At 42.8% G+C, this 21,532-nt stretch overlaps 1 protein-coding gene across 50 annotated transcripts in view; it reads left to right on the top strand.

Moving 5' to 3' along the window:
* The first annotated feature begins 1,855 nt into the window (after positions 1-1,855).
* Positions 1,856-21,532, top strand: part of USP54 (ubiquitin specific peptidase 54) — a 139,196-nt gene continuing 119,519 nt past the window's right edge. For all 50 annotated transcript variants that reach the window (XR_014828095.1, XR_014828097.1, XR_014828096.1 and 47 more), the window contains exon 1: positions 1,856-1,996. The gene's annotated coding sequence lies outside the window, so the exon portion shown is untranslated. The remainder of the gene's footprint in view (positions 1,997-21,532) is intronic.

Below are 21,532 nucleotides of genomic sequence, written 5' to 3'. Positions count from 1 at the left end.
AGTTTACAGGTCAGGGATCATAACCTGCGCCACAGCAGCAACCTTCACCACAGCAGTGGCAACATTGGATCTTTAACCTGCTGGGCCACAAGAGAACTCTCTATTGTTAATTTTTTTTTTTTTTGAGAAATCTATATTTTCCATAGTGGCCACAGGAGCAGGAAAGCACTCTTCTAGATAGAAGCTTGTACTTTCCCATGATCCTATTCCCCACTACCACCTATTGCTTTACACCAGGTCATCTTTTATTGTTATTCACCTAGACTCTGCAGCCATTTGAGTTTGCAACTTCAAGGGTTTCTTTTACATAACCACATGCCCATAATAATATGCCTCTGAAATTGCCCAGATAATGTATTCCTTGGGATAGGGTCTACCGCTTTGCTGTCTAAAACTGTAGTTACTAGTCACTTGTGGCTATTGTGCTCTTGAGATATGCTTAGCCTAAAAACACTGGATTTTGAAGATTCAATATGAAAACAGGAACATAAGGAGTTCTGTGGAGCAGTGGGTTAAGGATATGGCATTATCACTGAAGCAGCTTGGTAACTTCCACATGCCATGGATGCAGCCAAAAAGAAAAAAAAAAGGAACATAAAATATCTCCTTAATAACTTCAAAGTATTGGGAGTTCCCGACATGGCTCAGTGGAAACAAATCTGACGTATCCATGAGGACGCAGGTTCGATTCCTGGCCTTGCTCAGTGGGTTAAGGATTCTGCCTTGCCATGAGCTGTGGTCACTGATGCAGCTTAGATCTGGCTGTGATGTAGGTCAGCTCAGATTCAACCCCTAGTCTTGGAATTTCTATATGCCGCACGTGAGGCCCTAAAAAGACCAAAATAATAATGATAATAATAACAATTTTGAAGTATTGATTACACGTTGAAATATTTTGAGCTTAAATGAGTTACTAAATATCATTTTTTAAAATTTATTTTGCTTTTTAGGGCTGTACCTGGGGCACAGGGAAGTGCCCAGCCTAGGGGTCCAATTGGAGCTGCAGATGCCACAATCACAGCAACATGGGATCTGAGCTGCATCTGCGATTTGCACAGCTCAGGGCAACAGGGGATCCTTAACCTACTAAGGAGGCCAGGGATCAAACCGAGTCCTCACGGATACTAATCAGGTTCCTTAACCACTGAGCCATGACAGGAACTCCTTTATATTCATCTTCTGTTTCAACATCTTAGTCTGCATTTACTGCTGACAGCAGAAAGCCTTTACAACTAGGTGTTGAGGGAGTCATCAGGTAAGGATGTGCCCACAGGGTGGCAAGCAACAACTGCAAAGTTCAGACCACACACCAACCAGCATGGCACTCCTTCGGCACGCAAGGCCAAACACCTGTGCTTATGTTCGATTAAAAAACAAAACAAAACATATTTATTTCCGATTTTGTTCTGGTGAATTGATGGGGGTGGAGAACCCGTGGATAAACAAACATTTCTGCGAATTCAAATACCATTCACAAACCAGGGTAGGGGAAGAAAGGATGGATATTTCCTGAAGGAAGGTTAACGTGGAGAATAGGTCAATTCCCGGCTTGCTCACTCAATCTCTACTCTGGGTGGAGAAATAAAATGCCAGGAATTCGGAACTTCAGCTAAAGGCAACACTGCTCTAAGTTCGAGGCACTGGGAAAAGAGGGCCACATTCCTAAAGTTATTCCAGTGTAAAACTTCGCCGTACTAACTTCCTCCAGCCCTGCCTGCAATTGTTCTTCGATTCTCCCGCCAGCTCAAGATCCTTCCCCGCCTTCGTCCACCTCCAGACCTTTCCAGGCCACCTCTGAAGCGCCTCGCGGACGCCATCTTACACAACACTATCGCGAGATATACTTAGCCGTCTCGAGCCTGACTCGTTTACTTTCTTGCGAGAAGCTCTTCCCTGCTGTTCTCGCCGTAGCTAAAGAAAGTGTCGCGAGAGCTGGTTGCCTTGGCTCCCTGTAGCTATAGCAGCCGCGGCGGTTAAGGATGCGGTGGCAGAAGCGGTGAGTGCGACACCCTCAGGGGGGCGGGGCCGGAGGTAACGGGGTGCTGGGGGTAGCGCCTAGGGAGGGGGTGGGGAAGGTCGGGTCGCGGGAGGAATGGGCCCGAGTGTGACGTGTGGGGTAGGACGCGGGTCTTGTGGGTATAGGGACAGGGCGCCGGTCTGCACTAGGGCACGCGGGAGGGCTGGAGCTGCCGGGAGGTCCCGGAGGAAGGGACCCGGGTGTAGTAGGGCTCAAGGGGCAGGGGCGGGAGTGTAGAAGGGTGTGTGTGTGTGTGTTCTGTGTGTTGGGAGCAAGATGGTTATGGGACTCCAAATTGGATAATGAGACCAGGCTACACTGGGAATAAGTGGGGAGAAGCGGGGTACAGCCAGGTGGAGGCTATGCTGAATGGGAGCCCAGAGGTTGGGCCCGGTTTGCTTTGCCCTAGCGGATATGGGGGGTTGCGGTGTCAGACCATCGCAGTTTCCTGGGGTCCGCATGAGGATGGTGGGGGACTGCGCGCTAGGACCTAAAATGCATGGCGGGAGTGGTGGTGTCCCGGACCTTCACCGCCCCTTCCAAAGAAATCCTTCACGCACTCTGAGATGTGAAAGGAGAGTCCTGCTGAAATAGTATTAGTTGGGAAGCTTCTTTGGGTGGAAAGACTGTGAGTGGGAGAATGAATGATTTCTGCTCTGAAATAAAGTGTGGGATGGGGGCGGGAGAGAGAAATTCCTGAGAAAAAAACGATGTGCTTCTTCTGAATCGTATTGAGTTGGAAGAAGGGGGTGTGTGTTGAGCTCACGTTTCTTCCCAGATTCATTCAAGTGTAGAATTCTTTTACGGTATACTTATGAATTTATATATGCAGTGTAAAAATCAGTTTAGATGATGCAGTAAAAGAATGTGTAGTACTACATTTAAACCTTAACTCAAATGTAATTTAAAAACTAAGAAAAGTGTTTCTGTTGCAGCAGTACCAGGCTGAACACCAGGGATAGTTTTAGTGCTGGAATATAAAAACCTAGTGTTCCGAAAGTGTGCCTACTCAGATTGTTTGCCTTTTAGAAAATAAAGTTTTATTTTAGGAGACAGGGTTTTGAATATCTGTTAATAAAAGGAGTCTTCCAGGAGTTAAAAATCACTGAGAGATCAAAACATTTACTCTCAGTCTCAAAGACTATTTTATAGAGACAAGTTTGGACCACTTTGCTGTTAACTCTTATTTCTAGTGAAAACAATGGCTTCAGTTCAGGCATAAAAATAATTTATTTCAATGTGCAGATATAAGCTTTTTGATAATTTTTTTCTCACTATCTTTTGTAGGTATAAATTTGCAGGACATAACCTCTCTTTTGATTATGTAACTGAATTTTTCCATGTTGAGGTTCACAAATTCATTAGTTAAAAAAATGGATTTTAATACTTCTGTAGCTAGCCTTGATGTGGTTAGTCATTGAACCTATGTATTTTATATGTGTTAGACTAAAACTTTTAGTTTGTAATTTTAGTAGCTGAGCTTTAAAGTTGAAGTGCTTTTCTGAAGCAAGATAAAGCTTTATGTGGTTGGGTCCAAATGATTTCTCCATGAATCCATTGACGAGCTTTACCGAGTTCCTGTTATGTGTAGAGTATTGTGTGAGGCATTGCAAAGGGAGAAGAAAGATTAATTCATTCATTTATCCATTCAACAAACATTTATTGAGAGCTATTTTGTGTCTGATTTCCAAGCCTTCAGGATACAAGTAAGCTTTGCTCTTTGCCTTAGAATTTCTCAGGACTTTAGGAAGGAGAGAAGGAGTAACAAATCATTACAATGTAGTAAACACAAGACACATGTGAACACAGGTTATGAAACAAGGTTCTGGCTCTGGGAGTTTACAAAGTAGTTGACCAGACTAAAATGGAAGAATTTTTTAATATTACTAAATAATAAGCAAATTCTAAACTATGCTGTATTAATAAAACACAAACCATGTTTCTCGAAAGAGATAAAGATTAGAATGGAAGCTTGAGAAAATTCACGGGTCGGTTAATAATTTAATAGTCTTTAGTCTTTTTATAGTACTCATTTTGCTTTTTAGGACCGCACCTGCAGCATATGAAGGTTCTCAAACTAGGGGTTGAATTGGAGCTGCAGCTGCCAGCCCACCAGCCCATGGCAACGCTGTATAGAGGCCAGGGGTCCATCCTGCATCCTCATGGATACCAGCCGGATTCGTTATTGCTGAGCCACAAGGAACTCCTAAAGTACTCTTTTAAAATAAACATCACTGAACATTCTTTTTTTTTTTTGTCTTTTTGCTATTTATTGGGCTGCTCCCGCGGTATATGGAGATTCCCAGGCTAGGGGTTGAATTGGAGCTGTAGCCACCGGCCTACGCCAGAGTCACAGCAACACTGGATCCAAGCCGCGCCTGCAACCTACACCACAGCTCATGGCAACGTTGGATCCGTAACCCACTGAGCAAGGGCAGGGACCGAACCCGCAACCTCATGGTTCCTAGTCGGATTCGTTAACCACTGCGCCACGACGGGAACTCCTGAACATCCTTAAGTCAATAATAATAACAACCATAATAGGTAACATTCTCTGATTGATTATTAATGTCCTAGGCACATTATCTCATTTTATTTTATTTTTCACACCTCTCCACCCCCACTGTTTTATTTTATCTTCAGGACACTCTGGTTCTCAGCTGGTACTAATACTTCAATTTTGAAGATAATTGAAGCTTAAAAAATTAAGGAAGTTGCCAAAGATCAGAGCTACTAAATAGCAGATAAGGGGCTGGAGTTAGGAATATATGTGACTGGAAACCTAAGTAGTGTTCTTTTCCTGTGTAGTAAGGGAGCCTTGGAATGGGGGTAGGGGGCCAGAAATTGAAAGTAGAATTGATCAGAAGACCAGAATTCAATCTCAGTGTCTTTATTTGCAGATTTTTCTCCCTCAAATATTTACACTACATATGGGGATCTAATTTGAATATTAGCATGATGCTTAATATGAGCTTTATATTGTTTGTACAGAGAATTGAGCAAATTACCATATTCATGTTGTGTATAATTGTACAGGGAGCTATTCTTGGGAAAATACTTATAAAAAGTAATTGTTAACATCTGTAAACTTCCAGAGAGTGATCATTTTAACAGTGGAAACGATTATCTATATTCATATATAGGACAAGTGTTATTATAGCAGATGAATAGATTTAGTAAAACATTTTTGTGTACCAGTTTTTTTTTTGTATTGAGAAAAATGTATATACATATCATATATATTTATGTACTTGCTCTCACATTTTAAAAACTCTGTATTCCAAGGGCCAAAATCTGATTTTCTGCTCAAAATTCATATTTTATATCTTAGTACATGATTCTTTAAGAATCTAGGGGAGTTCCCATCGTGGCGCAGTGGTTAACGAATCCGACTAGGAACCATGAGGTTGCGGGTTCGGTCCCTGCCCTTGCTCAGTGGGTTAACGATCCGGCGTTGCCCTGAGCTGTGGTGTAGGTTGCAGGCGCGGCTCGGATCCCGCATTGCTGTGGCTCTGGTGTAGGCCGGTGGCTACAGCTCCGATTCAACCCCTAGCCTGGGAACCTCCATATGCCGTGGGAGCGGCCCAAGAAATAGCGACAACAACAACAAAAAGACAAAAAAAAAAAAAAAAAAAAAAATCTAAGTAGGAATTGTAAATATCATCAGTGAAGTATTGATACTGAGGTCTGAATTTAGGTGAATACTTAGAGGTCAGACAATCCAATCCATTTATTTTATGTCGAGGAAACTAAAGCTTAGAGAGCTCTTAAGTGACGTGCCCAAAGTCACTCAAAAGTCTCATAACTGTAATGTCTCAAGTGTTCTTAAGAAAAATGTGCAGAGGAGTTCATGTTGTGGCACAGCAGAAACAAATCTGACTAGCATCCATGAGGATGCAGGTTCAGTCCCTGGCCTTGTCCAGTGTGTTGGTGATCCAATGTTGCGGTGAGTTCTGGTGTAGGTTGCAGATGCGGCTTGGATCCCACATCGCTGTGGCTGTGGCTGGCAGGCAAGGTGGGCAGCTATAGATCCAATTCGACCTGTAGCCTGGGAACTTCCAAATGCCACAGGTGCAGCCCTAAAAAGAAAAAAAAAAAGCAGATCTGAAGGTGAGTCAGTGCTTTTTTTTTCATTGAGTTGACTTTCTGCATCAGTCCCTCAACTGTATGCATTTTAGTTGGAATAGTACTTCAGTGTGATTGAGATTCTCATGTTTTCTAACACCTTTTAACTAAGTAGAATGTGTACCAATGTTTGTTTTTTTGCTTTTTAGGTCCGCCCCCGCGGCATATGGAAGTTCTCAGTCTAGGGGTCAAATTGGAGCTATAGCTGCCAGCCTCCGGCAAAAAAAAAAAAAAAAAAAAAAAAAAAAATCAAGAGTGAGGTTGTAGAGCAGTTGGGATTTTCTCTGTCTTGACATTTAAAAAATTGGTTATTGCTGGTATATAGGAAAGCTGTTGATTCTTCCATGTCGATCTTGAATTGGATTACCTTACTAGATCTTTTTTGTTTTTTTTTTCTTGGCTGTACCCTCAGCGTGTAGAAGTTCCCAGGCCAGGGATCAAACCCATACCATAGCAGTGACAATGCCAGACCCTTAACCCACTGTTCCTCAAGGGTACTCCAATCCTTTACAATCCTTGTAATGTTTTTTATTTTGCTATTTGTTTTTATGGGAAATATCTTTACCATCAATGGGAAAAACACTAGAATGGGCTATTTCATGCCTTTTTTTTTTTTATAATGGCCACACTTATGGCACATGGAAGTTCCCAGGCCAGGGATTGAATCTGAGCTGTGACCTATGCTGCAACTGCAGCAATGCCAGATCTTTTAACCCACTGCATTGCCTGGCTGGGGATTGAACCCACGCCTCCACAGAGATCCAAGCTGCTGGAGACAGATACTTTTTTTTTTTTTGTCTTTTGTCTTTTTAGGGCAGCACCTGTGGCATATGCAGGTTCCCAGGCTAGGGGTCCAATTGGAGCTGTAGCTGCTGGCCTTCTCCACAGCCACAGCAACGCGGAATCTGAGCTGCAGTTGTAACCTATACCACAGCTCACGGCAGTGCCAGATCCTTAACCCACCGAGCAAGGCCAGGGATCGAACCCGAGACCTTATAGTTCCTAGTTGGATTTGTTTCTGTTGCGCCACAATGGGAACTCCTGCAGACAGGTTCTTAACCCACTGTGCCATAGCAGGAACTCCTGCAATGCTTTGAAGTCATCTTTCTTTTATTTTTTCCTCCCCAGTGGCCCAGCAGTTGAGGTTTTGGTGTTGTTAACTGCTGTGGTTCAGGTCACTTCTGTGATTAATCCCTGGCCCAGGAACTTCTGCATGCCTTGGGTGCAGCCAAAAAAAAAAAGAAAAAAAAACTATCCGTAAGCAGTTGTTCTCCTCCCTGACCCTTCCCACTTCTCCTTCCCTTGGCAACCACTAATTTACTTCTGTCACTGTAAATTTACCTGTTCTGGACATTTCTTATAAATTAAATCATAAAGTAACAATATTAGGCCTTTGCGACTGGCTTCTTTCATTCAGCATAATATTTTCAAGGTTCATCCATGTTGGGGGCATCGCTGTTTCATTCCTTTTTATGGTTAAAAAATACCCTATATTCCATTGTATTGATATAACACATTCTATTTATTCACAGACATTTGGGTTTGTTTCTACTTTTTGGCTATTACAAATGAGGCAAATGATGTGCTTAGCCCACAAAATAAGGATACTAAGAGTTGTACAAATGCAGAATTTAAGGAGGCACCCCTTCACTCTCAGGGTTGTACAAGTGTAGGTCACTTGATTGATACTCAGAGTGAATTCCCCCTTAAATTTTGTACCTGGAAGCCTCAAGTGTCCCATCATAGTCCTGGCAGTGAATTGGCTTTCCTTGAGCTTCACTGAATATCAGCTGCTTTAAAAACCTGAGTAAAGAGGTTCCCATCGTGGCTCAGTGGCTAATGAATCTGACTAGGAACCATGAGGTTGTGGATTTGATCCCTGGCCTTGCTCAGTGGGTTAAGAATCCAGCGTTGCCGTGAGCTGTGGTGTAACAGTTGCAAGCACGGCTCAGATACCGTGTTGCTGTGGCTCTGGTGTAGGCCGGCAGCTACAGTTCCAATTAGATCCCTAGCCTGGGAACCTCCATATGCCGAGGGAGTGGCCCAAGAAAATGGCAAAAGACAAAAAAAAAAAATCCTGAGTAGAAACGAATGTTTTATTTTTTGTCACTTTCCTGTTCAACAGCATTCAGCATGCAGTTCTTCCATTGACTATAGGGGAATGCTCTGTGATTTGTGATTACAGTTTTCCTTTTTTGTTTTCTTTCCTCCCTCCCTCCCTCCCTTACTTCTTCCCTCCTTCCCTTCCTTCCTCCCTCCCTCCCTCTTCAGCCCGCCATGTTCAGGTTCCCAGGCCAGGGATTGAACCTGTGCTGCAATTGTGGTCTGTGCCATAACCACAGCAACACTGGATCCTTAACCAGCTGTACCACGTGGGAACTTTCTAGTTTTATTTCTAGTTTGATTCCCACTATTTTATCATTTTAGCTAGTCTAGACTACTTCCTATTCCCTAACAAATCAAAAGCTTTTCTGTTGGGAGTTTCCGTCATGGCTCAGTGGTAGCAAACCTGACTAGTATCCATGAAGATGCATGTTTGATCCCTGGCCTTGCTCAGTGGGTTAAGGATCTGGGGTTGCTGTGAGCTGTGGTGTAGGTCACAGATGTGGCTTGGATCCCAGGTTGCTGTGGCTGTGGTAGGCTGGTAGCTGTATCTCCGATTATACCTCTAGCCTAGGAACTTCCATGTGCTGTGGGTGTGGCCTTTAAAAAAAAAGCCTTTCTGTTATCCTGATTTTGCCCATTGCCATGTTTTACCAGGAACTGATACATTGAATAAAACCTATTTGTGATGGCATTGATGAGGGTGAACCGACTGTTTGAGCCTATGCATTAATCTTGTTCAGATTATAGTTCCCAAGTATTAGAAGTATCCTCCTTCTTCAGAGTCCCTGTTGTGGCTCAGTGGTTAATGACCCAACTTGTCCCTCTGAGGGTGTGGGTTTGATCCTTGGCCTGTTCAGTGGGTTAAGGATACAGTGGTGCTGCAAGCTGTGGTGTAGTTCGCAGATGTGGCTTGATTTGGTGTTGCCATGGCTGTGGCATAGGCCTCAGCCACAGCTCTGATTCGACTTCAAGCTCGGGAACTTCCATTTGTCTCAGGTGCGGCTGTAAAAAGAAAAAAATAATGAATAAATAAATTCAAGTCATAATAATGTATGTGCATTGTTTAAAATAATACATTAAGGCTTATAAGGAAAAACCTCATTCTTCTGCTGTACTCTTATCTACTTGTGATTCTTGTTCTTCAGAGTGTTTTTAAATACTGACGGGCTTTTTTTTTTTTTTTTTTTTGTAATTACCTTCATATATGTATTTCTAAAAGATATGCTTAAACCGCTCTTTCCTATCTCTGCCCACCCCCAGTACACATACACTTTCTCTCCCAGTGTAAGTATAATATAATTTTTGGTTCAATTAGTTGTGGTAAGCAGAATAATGACCCCTCAAATATATCTTTTAGGCCTTTACATTAGCAAAAAGGAATTAAGGTTGCATATGGAATTTAGGTTGCTAATCAGCTGATTTTAAAATAGATTATCCTGGATTATCCAGATGGATTCAGTGTAATTAAAAGGATTGTTAAAAGTGGAAGAGGGAGCTGGAAGAGATGTTTTGAGAAAAGGACTTAATCTCTGTTGCTGGGTTTGGATATGGAGGAAAGAGGAACATAAGTAGAGGCATAAAGGCATCCTTTAGAATCTGGAAAAGGCAAGGATACATTCTGCCCTAGAACCAGTAGGGAATAGTGGCAGGTTCAGTCCCCGGCCTGGCCTAGTGGGTTGAGGATACAGCATTGCTGCAACTGATCCCTGGCTCAGGAACTCCATATGCCTCAGGGAGGCCAAAATGGGGGGAGAGGGGGAAGGGAAAAAGCATCAAGAATGGGGCTAATACGGATCCATGAGCTGCAGAATGGGTGTTATGTTAGTAAGCAGGAAAACATTAATCTTGTTGGATATCTCTATCAGAACTCCCGGGTGACCAAGTGCATTGTCAGTGAACATCAATATTTTGAAAGGCATATTTTTCTGAGCAGCAGGTTTCAATAGTGGACTTAAAATATTCAGTAAACCATGTTATAAACCGATGTACTGTCATCCAGGCTTTGTTGTTCTATTTGCAGAGCACAGGTGGAGTAGACTTAGCATAATTCTTAAGGGCAGTAGGATTTTCAGAATGGTAACTGAGCATTGGTTTCAACTTGAAGTCATGGGCTATGTTGAAAGCAAGGACCCTATGGGGCCTTCCCAGATATAAAATCCCTTTCACGTCCCCTCTTTCTTGTTTGTAGAAAAAGGTTTTAGTCTCCTAGGCCTTCCCTGAGTTCCACAGAACAGACTCCAGCAGTTACTAATTAAAGAAGTGAGGGAATGTAGAACAAAGGAAAAGCAGTCACGCAAGAAAAGTAATGATACCTTAAACAATAGTTCAGCAATAAAACAGAATGACAGGAGTCCTGATTCCTCCTCAAAGGATATATGTAACAATCTGATGTATATCTTTGAGTTGTTCTCCAGAAACTAAATCTCCACCTAGGAGGAAGTTGGTGACAACATGCTTATCACAAGCACTAGACCCCAGACTGGTTGGAACCAGGAGGTTGATGATTAAAATTCCCAAAATATCATCTAATACCTCATCATCAACCAGTCAGAAGAAAGTCCATGAGCTGATCTTGCACCCTGCATCCCTCACTCTAAAATTGCCTTTATTACTACATTCTAAGCAACTGAGCTAACCAGCCACGATTAAAGTTACCTTTAAAGGAGCTCCCTTCATGGCTCGTGGTTAACGATCCTGACTAGGATCCATGAGATGTGGGTTTTATCCCTGGCCCTGCTCAATGGGTTAAGAATCTGACATTGGTGAGAGCTGTGGTGTAGGTCACAGATGAGGCTCAGAACTGGCATTGCTTTGGCTGTGGTGTAGGCTGGCAGCTGTAGGTCCAATTTGACCCCTAGCCTGGGAACTTCCATATACCAAAAACAAAACAAAACAAAAAGTTACCTTTAAAAACCTTGCTTGGGAGTTCCTGCTGTGGCACACTGTTGCCAGAGCTGTGGAGTAGGTTGCATTTGCAGCTCTGATTCGATCCCTGGCCCAGGAACTTCCATATACTGAGGGTGTGGCCAAAAAAGAAAAGGAAAAACAAAAACAAAAAGCCTTTGCTTAACAGCCATCCAGGAGTTCAGGTCTTGAATGTGAACTACCTGTTCTTCTTTCTTGGCACCCTGCAATAAATGCTGTACTTTCCTTCACCATAACCTGGTGTCAGTAGATTAACTTTGCTCCCTATTGGGCAAGTGGACAGAATTTGGTTTGGTAACAGCATTAGCCCCTCACAGAAGAGTCAGCCTATCCTTTGATGCTTTGAAGCCAGGTGTTGACTTCTCTCTAGCTATAAAGTCCTAGATGCCATTTTTTTTTTCCTAATAGAAGGCTATTTTGTCTACATTGAAAAAATCTGTAGTAGTGTAGATTCCTTCATTAATTGTCTTAGATACATCTTCTGGATAACTTGCTAAAGCTTTCACATTAGCACTTGCTACTTTACCTTGCATTGTCATGTCATGGAGATGACTTTCCTTAAACCTCATGAACCAACCTCTCTTAGCTCCCAACTTTTCTGCAGTTTCCTTCCTGCTCTCAGCCTTCATAGAATTGAGTTGAGTTAGGGCTTAGCTCTGGATTAAGCTTTTGCTTAAGGGACTGTCTGGCTAGTTTGATTTTCTACCTAGACCACTAAACCTTTCTCCTTATCAGTATCAGTAAGGCTGTTTCACTTTCTTATCATTCATGTGTTCACTGAAGTGGCATTTTTAATTTTCCTTCAACAACTTTTTCTTTTCATTGACACTTTGCCTAACTGGAGCATAAGGGGTTGCTTTCAGTTTTATCTCAGCTCTTGACATAACTTCCTCACTAAGCTTAAAGTGAGAGAAATGTGACTCTTCCTTTCACTTGGACATTTAGAGACCACTGTAGGGTTAATAATTGGCCTAATTTCAATATTGTTGTGTCTCAGGAAATAAGGAAGCCATAGGAAAGGAGGGAGATGGGGGAACAGCTGGTTGGTGGAGCAATGAGAACAAAGCAACCATTTGTCAAATTTGCCATGTTATGTGGGCATGGTTTGTGGTACCCCCAAATAATTACAATAGTAATATCAAAGAACTCTGATCACAGACCAGTAACAAGTGTAATGATAATAATGAAAAAGTTTGAAATAGTGTGAGAATTGTGACAAGGATATACAAGGTGAGCAAATGCTGTTGGCCAAGTAGTGCCAATAGACTTGCTTGATACAAAGTTGCCATAAACCTTCAATTTACAAAAAACACAGTATCTGCAAAGTGCAGTAAAGTAACCACAATAAAATGAGGTATGTCTGTACTTTACGCTTCCTTCTCTTGGTGTACATTAACTACCCCCAATAAATTAGGTTCTTCAGTTGTATGAAACTGATCAGAGCAATAAATTTGTTTATTATCTGTGGCACATCATTTTTTTTCAACAGATATTGTCAATAAAGCTTGAATTGATTTTTGAAAGAGAAAAGCAGCAGACTGTTTGAATTAGGATTTAAAATGTTTCTCAGTACTTTATGCTTATCAGATTAAGACCTACTTTGATTAGTTCTCCGTTTTTGTTCCCTTGTTTATTTGTTTTTGCTTTTTAGGGCCCCACTCACGGCCTATGGAAGTTCCCAGGACAGGGGTTGAATCGGAACTATAGCTGCAGGGCTTACGCCACAGCCACAGCCACAGCCACTGTACCTCGAGATGCACACTGCTGTTTCTACGACCTATACCGCAGCTCAGGGCAATGCTGGATCCCCAACCCATTGAGCAAGGCCAGGGAATTGAACCCTCATCCTCGAGGATACTAGTCAGATTTGTTTCTGCTACGCCATAACGGGAACTCCTTTTTTTTTTTTTTTTGTGGTGAAATACATAACACAGAATTTACCCCCTTAATCTTTTATAAATGTACAGTTCAGCAGTATTAAACATACTTAGGGAGTTCCTGTCATGGTACAGTAGAAACAAATCCGACTAGGAACCATGAGGTTGTGGGTTCGATCCCTGGCTTCACCCAGTGGGTTTAAGGGTCTGGCGTTGCTGTGGCTCTGGTGTAGGCGGGCAACAATAGCTCCAATTAGACCATTAGCCTGGGAAGCTTCATTTGAAGTGGGTGCAACCTTAAAATGAAAAAAGACAACCCCCCCAAAAACAAAAAAAAACATATTTACATTGTTGTGCAACCAGTCTCCAGAACTCTCATCTTGCAAAACTGAAACTCGGTACCAATTAAACAACTCCCCATTCTTCCCTCCCCACAGTGCTTGGCAACCAGAATTCTGTTTCTGAATTTGACTCTTCTAGATACTTAATATAAATGGAATCATAGAGTATCCGTTATGGATGGCTTATTTCATTTAACGTAATGTCTTCAGGGTTCATCCATGTTGTCTCATGTATCAGAATTTACTTCATTTTAAGGCTGAATAATACTCCATTGTATGTATGGATCACATTTTGCTTATTTGTTCACTTGGGTTGCTTCCATCTTTTGGCTATTGTGAATAATGCTGCTACATGAGCATACAATGATCTCTTTGAGACATTGCTTTCAATTCTTTTTTTCCTTTTTTCCTTGCAGTTTTATTGAGAGAACTCATTACAGCTTTATACAAGTTTAAGGTGTACAGCATAATGATTTGCTTTACATACATTATGAAATAATTATCAAGTAAGTTTAGTGAACATCTATTATCTCATGTAGATGTAACATTAAAGAAATAGAAGTAAAAATTTCCTGGAGTTCCCATCATGGCTCAGTAGAAATGAATCTGACTAGCATCCATGATGATGCAGGTTCGATTCCTGGCCTCGATCAGTGGGTTAAGGATCTGGCGTTGCCATGAGCTGTGGTGTAGGTCGAAGACATGGCTTGGATCTGGTGTGACTGTGGCTGTGGCGTAGGCCAGTGGTTACAGCTCCAATTCAACCCCTAGCCTGGGAACTTCCATGTGCTTTGGGTACAGGTCTTAAAAGAAAAAAAAAAAGTTCCTTATGGTGAGAACTTTTAGAATTTACTCTCTTATAAATTCTCTTATACATATACAACAGTGTTATATTTATCATGTTGGGCATTACTTCTAGTACTTATTAATCTTATAGCTGGAAATTTGTACATTTTGACTGCCTTCATCCCATTCTCTCTTTTCTCCCTTCCTGCCTCTGGTAACCACAAATCTGAACTCTTTTTCTATGAGTTTGTTTGTTCTTGAAGTATAATTAACCTACAACACTCTGTTAGTTCCTTTTGCACAACATAGTGATTCAGTATTTCTGTATATCTCAAAATGAAATGCCATTCCCTTTGGCCTACAGAGTCACTGCTGAAAAGACAGCTGATAGCCTTTGGGGAGTTCAGCCATAACTTGTTACTTTACTCTGCTGCTTTTATTTTATTTATTTATTTATTTGCTTTTTAATGGCATATGGAAGTTCCCAGGCTAGGAGTCGAATTGGAGCTATAGCTGCCGGCATATGCCACAGCCACAGCAATGTAGGATCTGAGCCATGTCTGTGACCTACACCACAGCTCAGGGCAATGCCAGATCCTTAATCCACTGAGCAAGGCCAGGGATCTAACTCTCAATCTCATGGTTTCTAGTTGCATTCATTTCCACTGTGCCACAATGGGTACTCCTACTTTGCTACTTTTAATAGTCTCACTTTATCTTTAATTTTTGGCATTTTATTTAAAATTTTTATTATTATTTTTTGGCTGTGACTGTGGCATGCAGAAATTTCTGGGCCAGGGATTGAACCTGCACCATAGCAGAGACCCACGCCTCAGCAGTGACAATGGCAGATACTTATTGTGCCACCAGGAAACTCCTAATTTTTGTCCTTTGAATTACAATGTTTCTTCATGTCAGCCTCTTCGGATTGATCCTGTTTGGGACTCTCTGTGTTTCCTGACCAGGATGGAAGTCTTTTTTTCTTTTCCAGGTTAGGGAATTTTTTATGTATTATGTCTTTGAAATATGTTCTTTGTCCCTTTCTCTCTCCTCTCCTTCTGGTACCCCTACTAATGAATGTTAGTATGCTTTATGTTCTCTGAGAAGTCTTTTAAACTGTCCCTAGTTCTTTTTTCTGTTCAGCTTCAGTGATTTTCACTACTCTGTCTTCCAGTTTGCTTATACATTCCTCTGTTTCATCAAATTTACTGTTGATTCCTTCTAGCATATATTTGTTGGTTTGTTTTTGGCCACACCCATGGCATGTGGAAGTTCTCAGGCCAGGGATTAGGATTGAATCCAAGCCACAGCAGCAACCTGAGCTGCTGCAGTGACAGTGCTGGATCCTTAACCCACTGTTCTACAAGGCAACTCCATTCCTTCTAGTGTTTGTGTGTGTGTGTGTGTGTGTGTGTGTGTATTCAATGGCCTTACCTGTGGCACATGGAAGTTCCCAGGCCAGGGACTGAATCTGAGCCACAGCTGTGACATATGTCACAGCTGTGGCCACACCAGATCCTTAAACCCATTGTGCCAGATCAAACCCATGCCTCCACAGCAACTTGAATTGTTGCAGTCGGATTCTTAACCCTCTGTTCCACAGTGGGGACTATTGGACATCTTTATGATCATTACCTTGAAGTTTTTATTGGGTAGATTGCTTATCTCCACTTTACTTAGTTCTGGAGATTTACCGTGTTCCTTTGTTTGGAACATACTCCTCTGACTCCTGATTTTGCCCAATTTGCTGTTTTCCTTTCTTTCTTTCTTTCTTTCTTTCTTTCTTTCTTTCTTTCTTTCTTTCTTTCTTTTTTTTTTTTTTTTGGCTTTTTGTCCTTTTAGGGCCACACCTGTGGCATATGGAGGTTCCCAGGTTAGGGGTCCAATCGGAGCTCTAGCTACCAGCCTACACCACAGCCACAGCAACGCGGGATCCAAGCTGCGTCTGCAACCTACACCACGGCTCACGGCAATGCCAGATCCTTAACCCACTGAGCGAGGCCAGGGATGGAACCCGCAACCTCATGGTTCTTAGTTGGATTCATTAATCACTAAGCCACGACGGGAACTCCTGCTGTTTTTATTTCTATATATTTGGTGGTTGTGTTTCCTGACCTTGGAGAAGTGGCCTTTTGTAGGAGACATCCTGTGCATCCCAGTAGTACATTTCCTTCTGGGCACTAGATCTCTGTGCTCTAGGGGTGCCCCTCTGTGTGGGTCCTTCTGTTGTGATGGGCTGACTGCTATGGGTGGTTTGGTAGGTGCGGCTGCCCTCTGTCTGGTTGGTTGCCAGGCTTGTACTTGTGCAGAGGCTACTGGCTGCTGTTGGGTGGGACTGCATCATGAGTGGGTGGTCGAGCCCCAGGAGTTCTGGGGCTAGTGCTGGCACACTGTGGATGGAGCCATGTTCCAGGGTAGGTGGTTGTGGGACTGGGGGCCCCACATTTACTATTGGCCTGTTTTGGGTAGGGCTGGTTCCTGACATGGCTGGCTGGGTGGTCTGGGGTGTGCCAAGCTGGTGATGGCCCACTGGTGAATAGGACTGGGTCCTGGGGCAGCTGACTGAGGGATCCAATGTATCAGCCTGCTAGTGAGTAAGGCCAGGGCCCACGGGTTCCTGGGGCTAGTGCCAGCTCAGTGGTAGGTGAGGCTGGTCCTGAAGTTAGTGCTGGCCCACTTGTGGGCAAGGCTATGTCCCAGGGTCTCAGGCTGCAGAGCTCCAAGGGTGCATTGGTTGGCAGAGTGGGTTCTAGGCCCTCTGGTGGGTGGGGCTGGTTCCCTCTGTGGCTGTGGGCTCTAGGGGTCTTATGGCAGCCAGCTTACTGTTAGGTGGGGCTGTGTCCCCACTTGGCTAGCAGCTTGGTTTTTGGTGTCCCAGTACTGGTGCTAATAGGCTGGTAGGTGGGGCTGGATCTCAGCATTAATAAGCTAAAGAGAGAATTTCAAATTGGTGTTTACCAGCACCAGTGTCCACATGGTAGAACGAGCACCCCAGAATGGCTGCCACCAGGGTGTGTATCCAGGATGAGCTCCAGTTGCCTCCTGCCTCTCTAAGAGGCTCATCAGGATCAGCAGTTGGGCCTGACCTAGGCTCTTTTCATTTCGTTTCTTTTCTGCTTTTTAGGGTTCTACCCGCAGCATATGGAAGTTCCTAGGTTAGGGGTTGAATCGGAGCTGTAGCTTCTGGCCTACACCACAGCTACAGCAACAAGGAATCCGATCCTTGTCTGTGACTTATTCCACAGCTCATGGCAATGCTGGATCCCTGACCTGTGATCGAGGCCAGGAAACGAACCCACCCCATGGATACCAGTTGGATTCTTTTCCACTGCGCCGCAGTGGGAACTCCCTAGGCCCTTTTCAAATTACTGCTTCTGCCCTGAGTACTGGAATGTGTAAGATTTTGTGTGTGACTTTTAAGAGGGGGGGGGTGTCTGTTTCCCACAGCCTTCTGCCTCTCCTGAAAGTGAGACCCACTGGCCTTCAAAGCCAGATGTTGGGGAGGTCATCTTCTCAGTGCAGAACCCTAGGCTGGGGAGCTGGATGTGGGGTTTGGACTCCTCACTCCTTGAGAAGAACCTCTGCAATTGTAATTGTCCTCCTGTTTGTGGGTTTCCTACTGGGAGGTAGGGGTCTTGACTATGTCATATTGCCACCCATCTTTGTGGTTCTTTCTTTATATCTTTAGTTGTAGAAGATCTTTTCTGCTTGCCTTCCAGTTTTTCTCATCAGTATTTCCTCTGTAAATAGTTGTGATTTTGGTGTACCCACTGGAGAGGGTGAGTTCAGAGTCTCCCAACTCTACTATCTTGGCCACTCCTCTCAATTCTTTTGGATGTATATGCAGAAGTGAAATTGCTTGAATTGTATGATAATTCCATTTTTATTTTATTTTATTTATTTATTTATTTATTTTTTGTCTTTTTGCTATTTCTTGGGCCGCTCCCGTGGCATATGGAGGTTCCCAGGCTAGGGGTCTAATCGGAGCCGTAGCCACCGGCCTACGCCAGAGCCACAGCAACGCGGGATCCGAGCTGCATCTGCAACCTACACCACAGCTCAGGGCAACACCGGATCGTTAACCCACTGAGCAAGGGCAGGGACCGAACCCGAAACCTCATGGTTCCTAGTCGGATTCGTTTACCACTGCGCCACGACGGGAACTCCGATAATTACATTTTTAATTTTTTGAGGATTGCCATACCATTTTCTGTAGTGGCTGCACCGTTTTACATTTTCTTACATTTTCACTTTTTTTTTATCAACAACTATAATTTTCTGTTTTTTTGATAGTAGCCTTCCTAATGGGTGTTTTTGACTTTCATTCAATCATTTGATTTGGATTTCCTTAATGACTCTTGATGTTGAGCATCTTTTTCATGTGTTTATTGGCCATTTGTATATCTTCTTTGGAGAAATGTATATTCAACTCTTTTGTGTACTTTTAAATCTCTTGTTAAGTTGTAAGGGTTCTTTATATATTCTGATATTACCTCCTTATCAGCTAAATGATTTGCAAATATTTTCTCCCACTCTTTGGGCTGCCTTTTCACTCTGTTGACTGTTTTTTGATGCTCAGAAGTTCTCTGTTTTAAAATTTTTATTATTTGTTATTTAAGATATTTTAAAAGAGTGATATATATATATATATTTTTTTGTCTTTTTTTTGTTGTTGTTGTTGCTATTTCTTGGGCCGCTCCCGAGGCATATGGAGGTTCCCAGGCTAGGGGTTGAATTGGAGCTGTAGCCACCGGCCTACGCCAGAGCCAGAGCAACGCGGGATCCGAGCCGCGTCTGCAACCTACACCACAGCTCACGGCAACGCCAGATCGTTAACCCACTGAGCAAGGGCAGGGACCGAACCCGCAACCTCATGGTTCCTAGTCGGATTCGTTAACCACTGCGCCACGACGGGAACTCCAGGAGTGATATATTTTAATTGGCTACTCTACAGTAAATTAAATGTTACTAAATGTCTGGGTTCCCCCCCCCCTTTTTTTTTTGTCTCTTTAGAGCTGCACCCATGGCATATGGAAGTTCCCAGGCTAAGGGTCAAAATGGAGCTACAGCTGCCAGCCTACATCACAGCCACAACAATGTGAGATCTGAGCTGCATCTGTGACCTACACTACAGCTCACGGCAACCCCAGATCCTTAACCCACTGAGCGAGGCCAGGGATCTGTCCTCATGGATATTAGGTTCGTTGTTGCTGCACCACCATGGGAACTCCTGGATTTCTCTTCTTAATCGTAAGTCCCTTGCCATCTCTCAAAGATAACCACTAATGAATTTGATGTTCTTCTGGTGCTTTATACTACTAAGTCAGCCCATAGTGTATTAGAAGCTTATCATGACAGAAGTAAAAATACTGCAGAACTCCTGTGGAAGGCTGAGATGGGAAGGGTTATTTATTTATTTTTTGGCTGTACCCACAGCATGTAGAAGTTCCCAGGCCAGGGATCAAACCTGCACCACAGCTGTAACCATAGCCACAGCAGTGACAGTGCCAGATCCTTAACCCACTGAGCCACGAGGGAACTCTGGGAAGGGTTATTTCTTAGATTTTTTTTTTTTTTTAAGTTCAAAGTCCAGTTCAGTACTCTATCAGGTAGTTTTATATAATAAGTGCACGGAAATATTTGTTAAATGAGTACTTTTGATTGAAGATAACTAAAGTAAAATGATATTAAATCATTTTGAAGTGAATTCTACATATGTTTTAAGCTAGGATTATTATGGGTACATGGGTACTTGGGTACATGGGTACTTTTGATTGAAGATAACTAAAGTAAAATGATATTAAATCATTTTGAAGTGAATTCTACATGGGTACTTTTGATTGAAGATAACTAAAGTAAAATGATATTAAATCATTTTGAAGTGAATTCTACATATGTTTTAAGCTAGGATTATTATGTGTTTTACTGGTAAATAGACAGCTAAGTCAGAGTAAATATTTTTTTGGAAGTAGTGAAACTGTGGAGCAAACTTGAGTTTGGAACATTTAGCTATAAATGCATATAGTTTATTTAACTGCCTTGGTTGATTGAGATTTGTAGACAGGACAAACAGAATAAGAGAGTTGTAGAAGCCTTACATTCCTGGTTTAGGAAAATGACTTGTACATTCTGAAAAAAGGTGTGGTCTGGTCAGGTCTGACTTTGGGCAAGGACCTGTTGAAACAAACAGTGCAATGTTCACGGAGTAGTGGTGAAGTACCTGACCTCCATTCTAAGCTGAAAATAAAATCCTTCCCTAGTGAGGTCATAATGGGAGCAGCAGCAGCAGCTTCTACCACTGCTGTGTGAACTTGGTGGCTATGTGAGGTGGCCAGAGCAGGAAATGATTCTGTGTATAGGGAAGGACTTGTTCTGGCTTTGGCCAAGTGATTACACAGGTTGTGGGTGTCACTTTAAACATACAAAGACCTGCTGGCTGGAGGAGGGGCAGCTTCCTGAGGATCAGGTGCACATCTGAAGGGATGAGCTCATCCTTCTAACCAGACCTGCTGTAGATGCTGAGTGAATGTTTTCCTAATTGCAAGTCCTGCAGCTGGGAGAAGCAGGAAATGGTTGAAGCTTCAGGCACTTTGTGAGTAGAAAAAAAGCAAGCAATTTTGGGACTCTTTGGAAATGTGTGGTTGTGAATATCAAGTGAAGGTGAAACATGCACATTCATTTTTTTTTCTCTAAGTTTAGGATTGGAGTGTAATATATGGTGGGTTGAGGAATGCTTTGGTGGTTCTAACTTTATTGTAATTCTTTTCGAGATGACTTAATAATTTATTCCCTATACTGTCTTGCTTGATTTTGCTGCTTTGGGAAATAAGAATCCAGGGGCTCCTTTTTAATTTCCAGGGATCTCTGTGACTTTTTTAAAGCTTTAGTTAATGGGGCTTACTCCACTCTTTAAGTCTACTCTGCTGGTTTTCAGAGCCCTATGCATGATCCTATTTTGTTTTTTATTTTAATTTACCTAAAGTGTTCATTTTAAGTAAGCTTCTTTATTTTATTTTTTGGCCATGCCCTCAGCATGAGATCGAACCCATGCCACAGCAGTGATAACAATGGATCCTTAACCCACTAGGCTACCATGGAACTCCTAAGTAAGCTTCTTTAAAATCAAGTTGGGGAGTTCCCATTGTGGCTCAGCGGTAATGCACCTGACTAGTATCCAGAGGATTCAGGTTTGATCCCTGGCTCCGCTCAGTGGGTTAAGGATCTGGCATTGCCATGAGCTGTGGTGTAGGCTGGCAGCTGTAGCTCTGATTAGATTCCTAGCCTGGGAACTTCCTGTGGCCCTAAAAACACACACACACACCAAAAGCAATCCCCCCCCCCCCCCGAAAAATTGA

This window comes from Sus scrofa, chromosome 14, assembly GCF_054392235.1.
Source record: "Sus scrofa isolate SSC_HxYL_T2T_F1_AM1 chromosome 14, Sscrofa_HxYL_maternal_Yorkshire_Landrace_v2.0, whole genome shotgun sequence".
Classification (NCBI taxonomy): Eukaryota; Metazoa; Chordata; class Mammalia; order Artiodactyla; family Suidae; genus Sus; species Sus scrofa.
The sequence above is the reverse complement of the archived record's forward strand: the minus strand, read 5'-3'. Positions and strand labels throughout refer to the sequence as shown.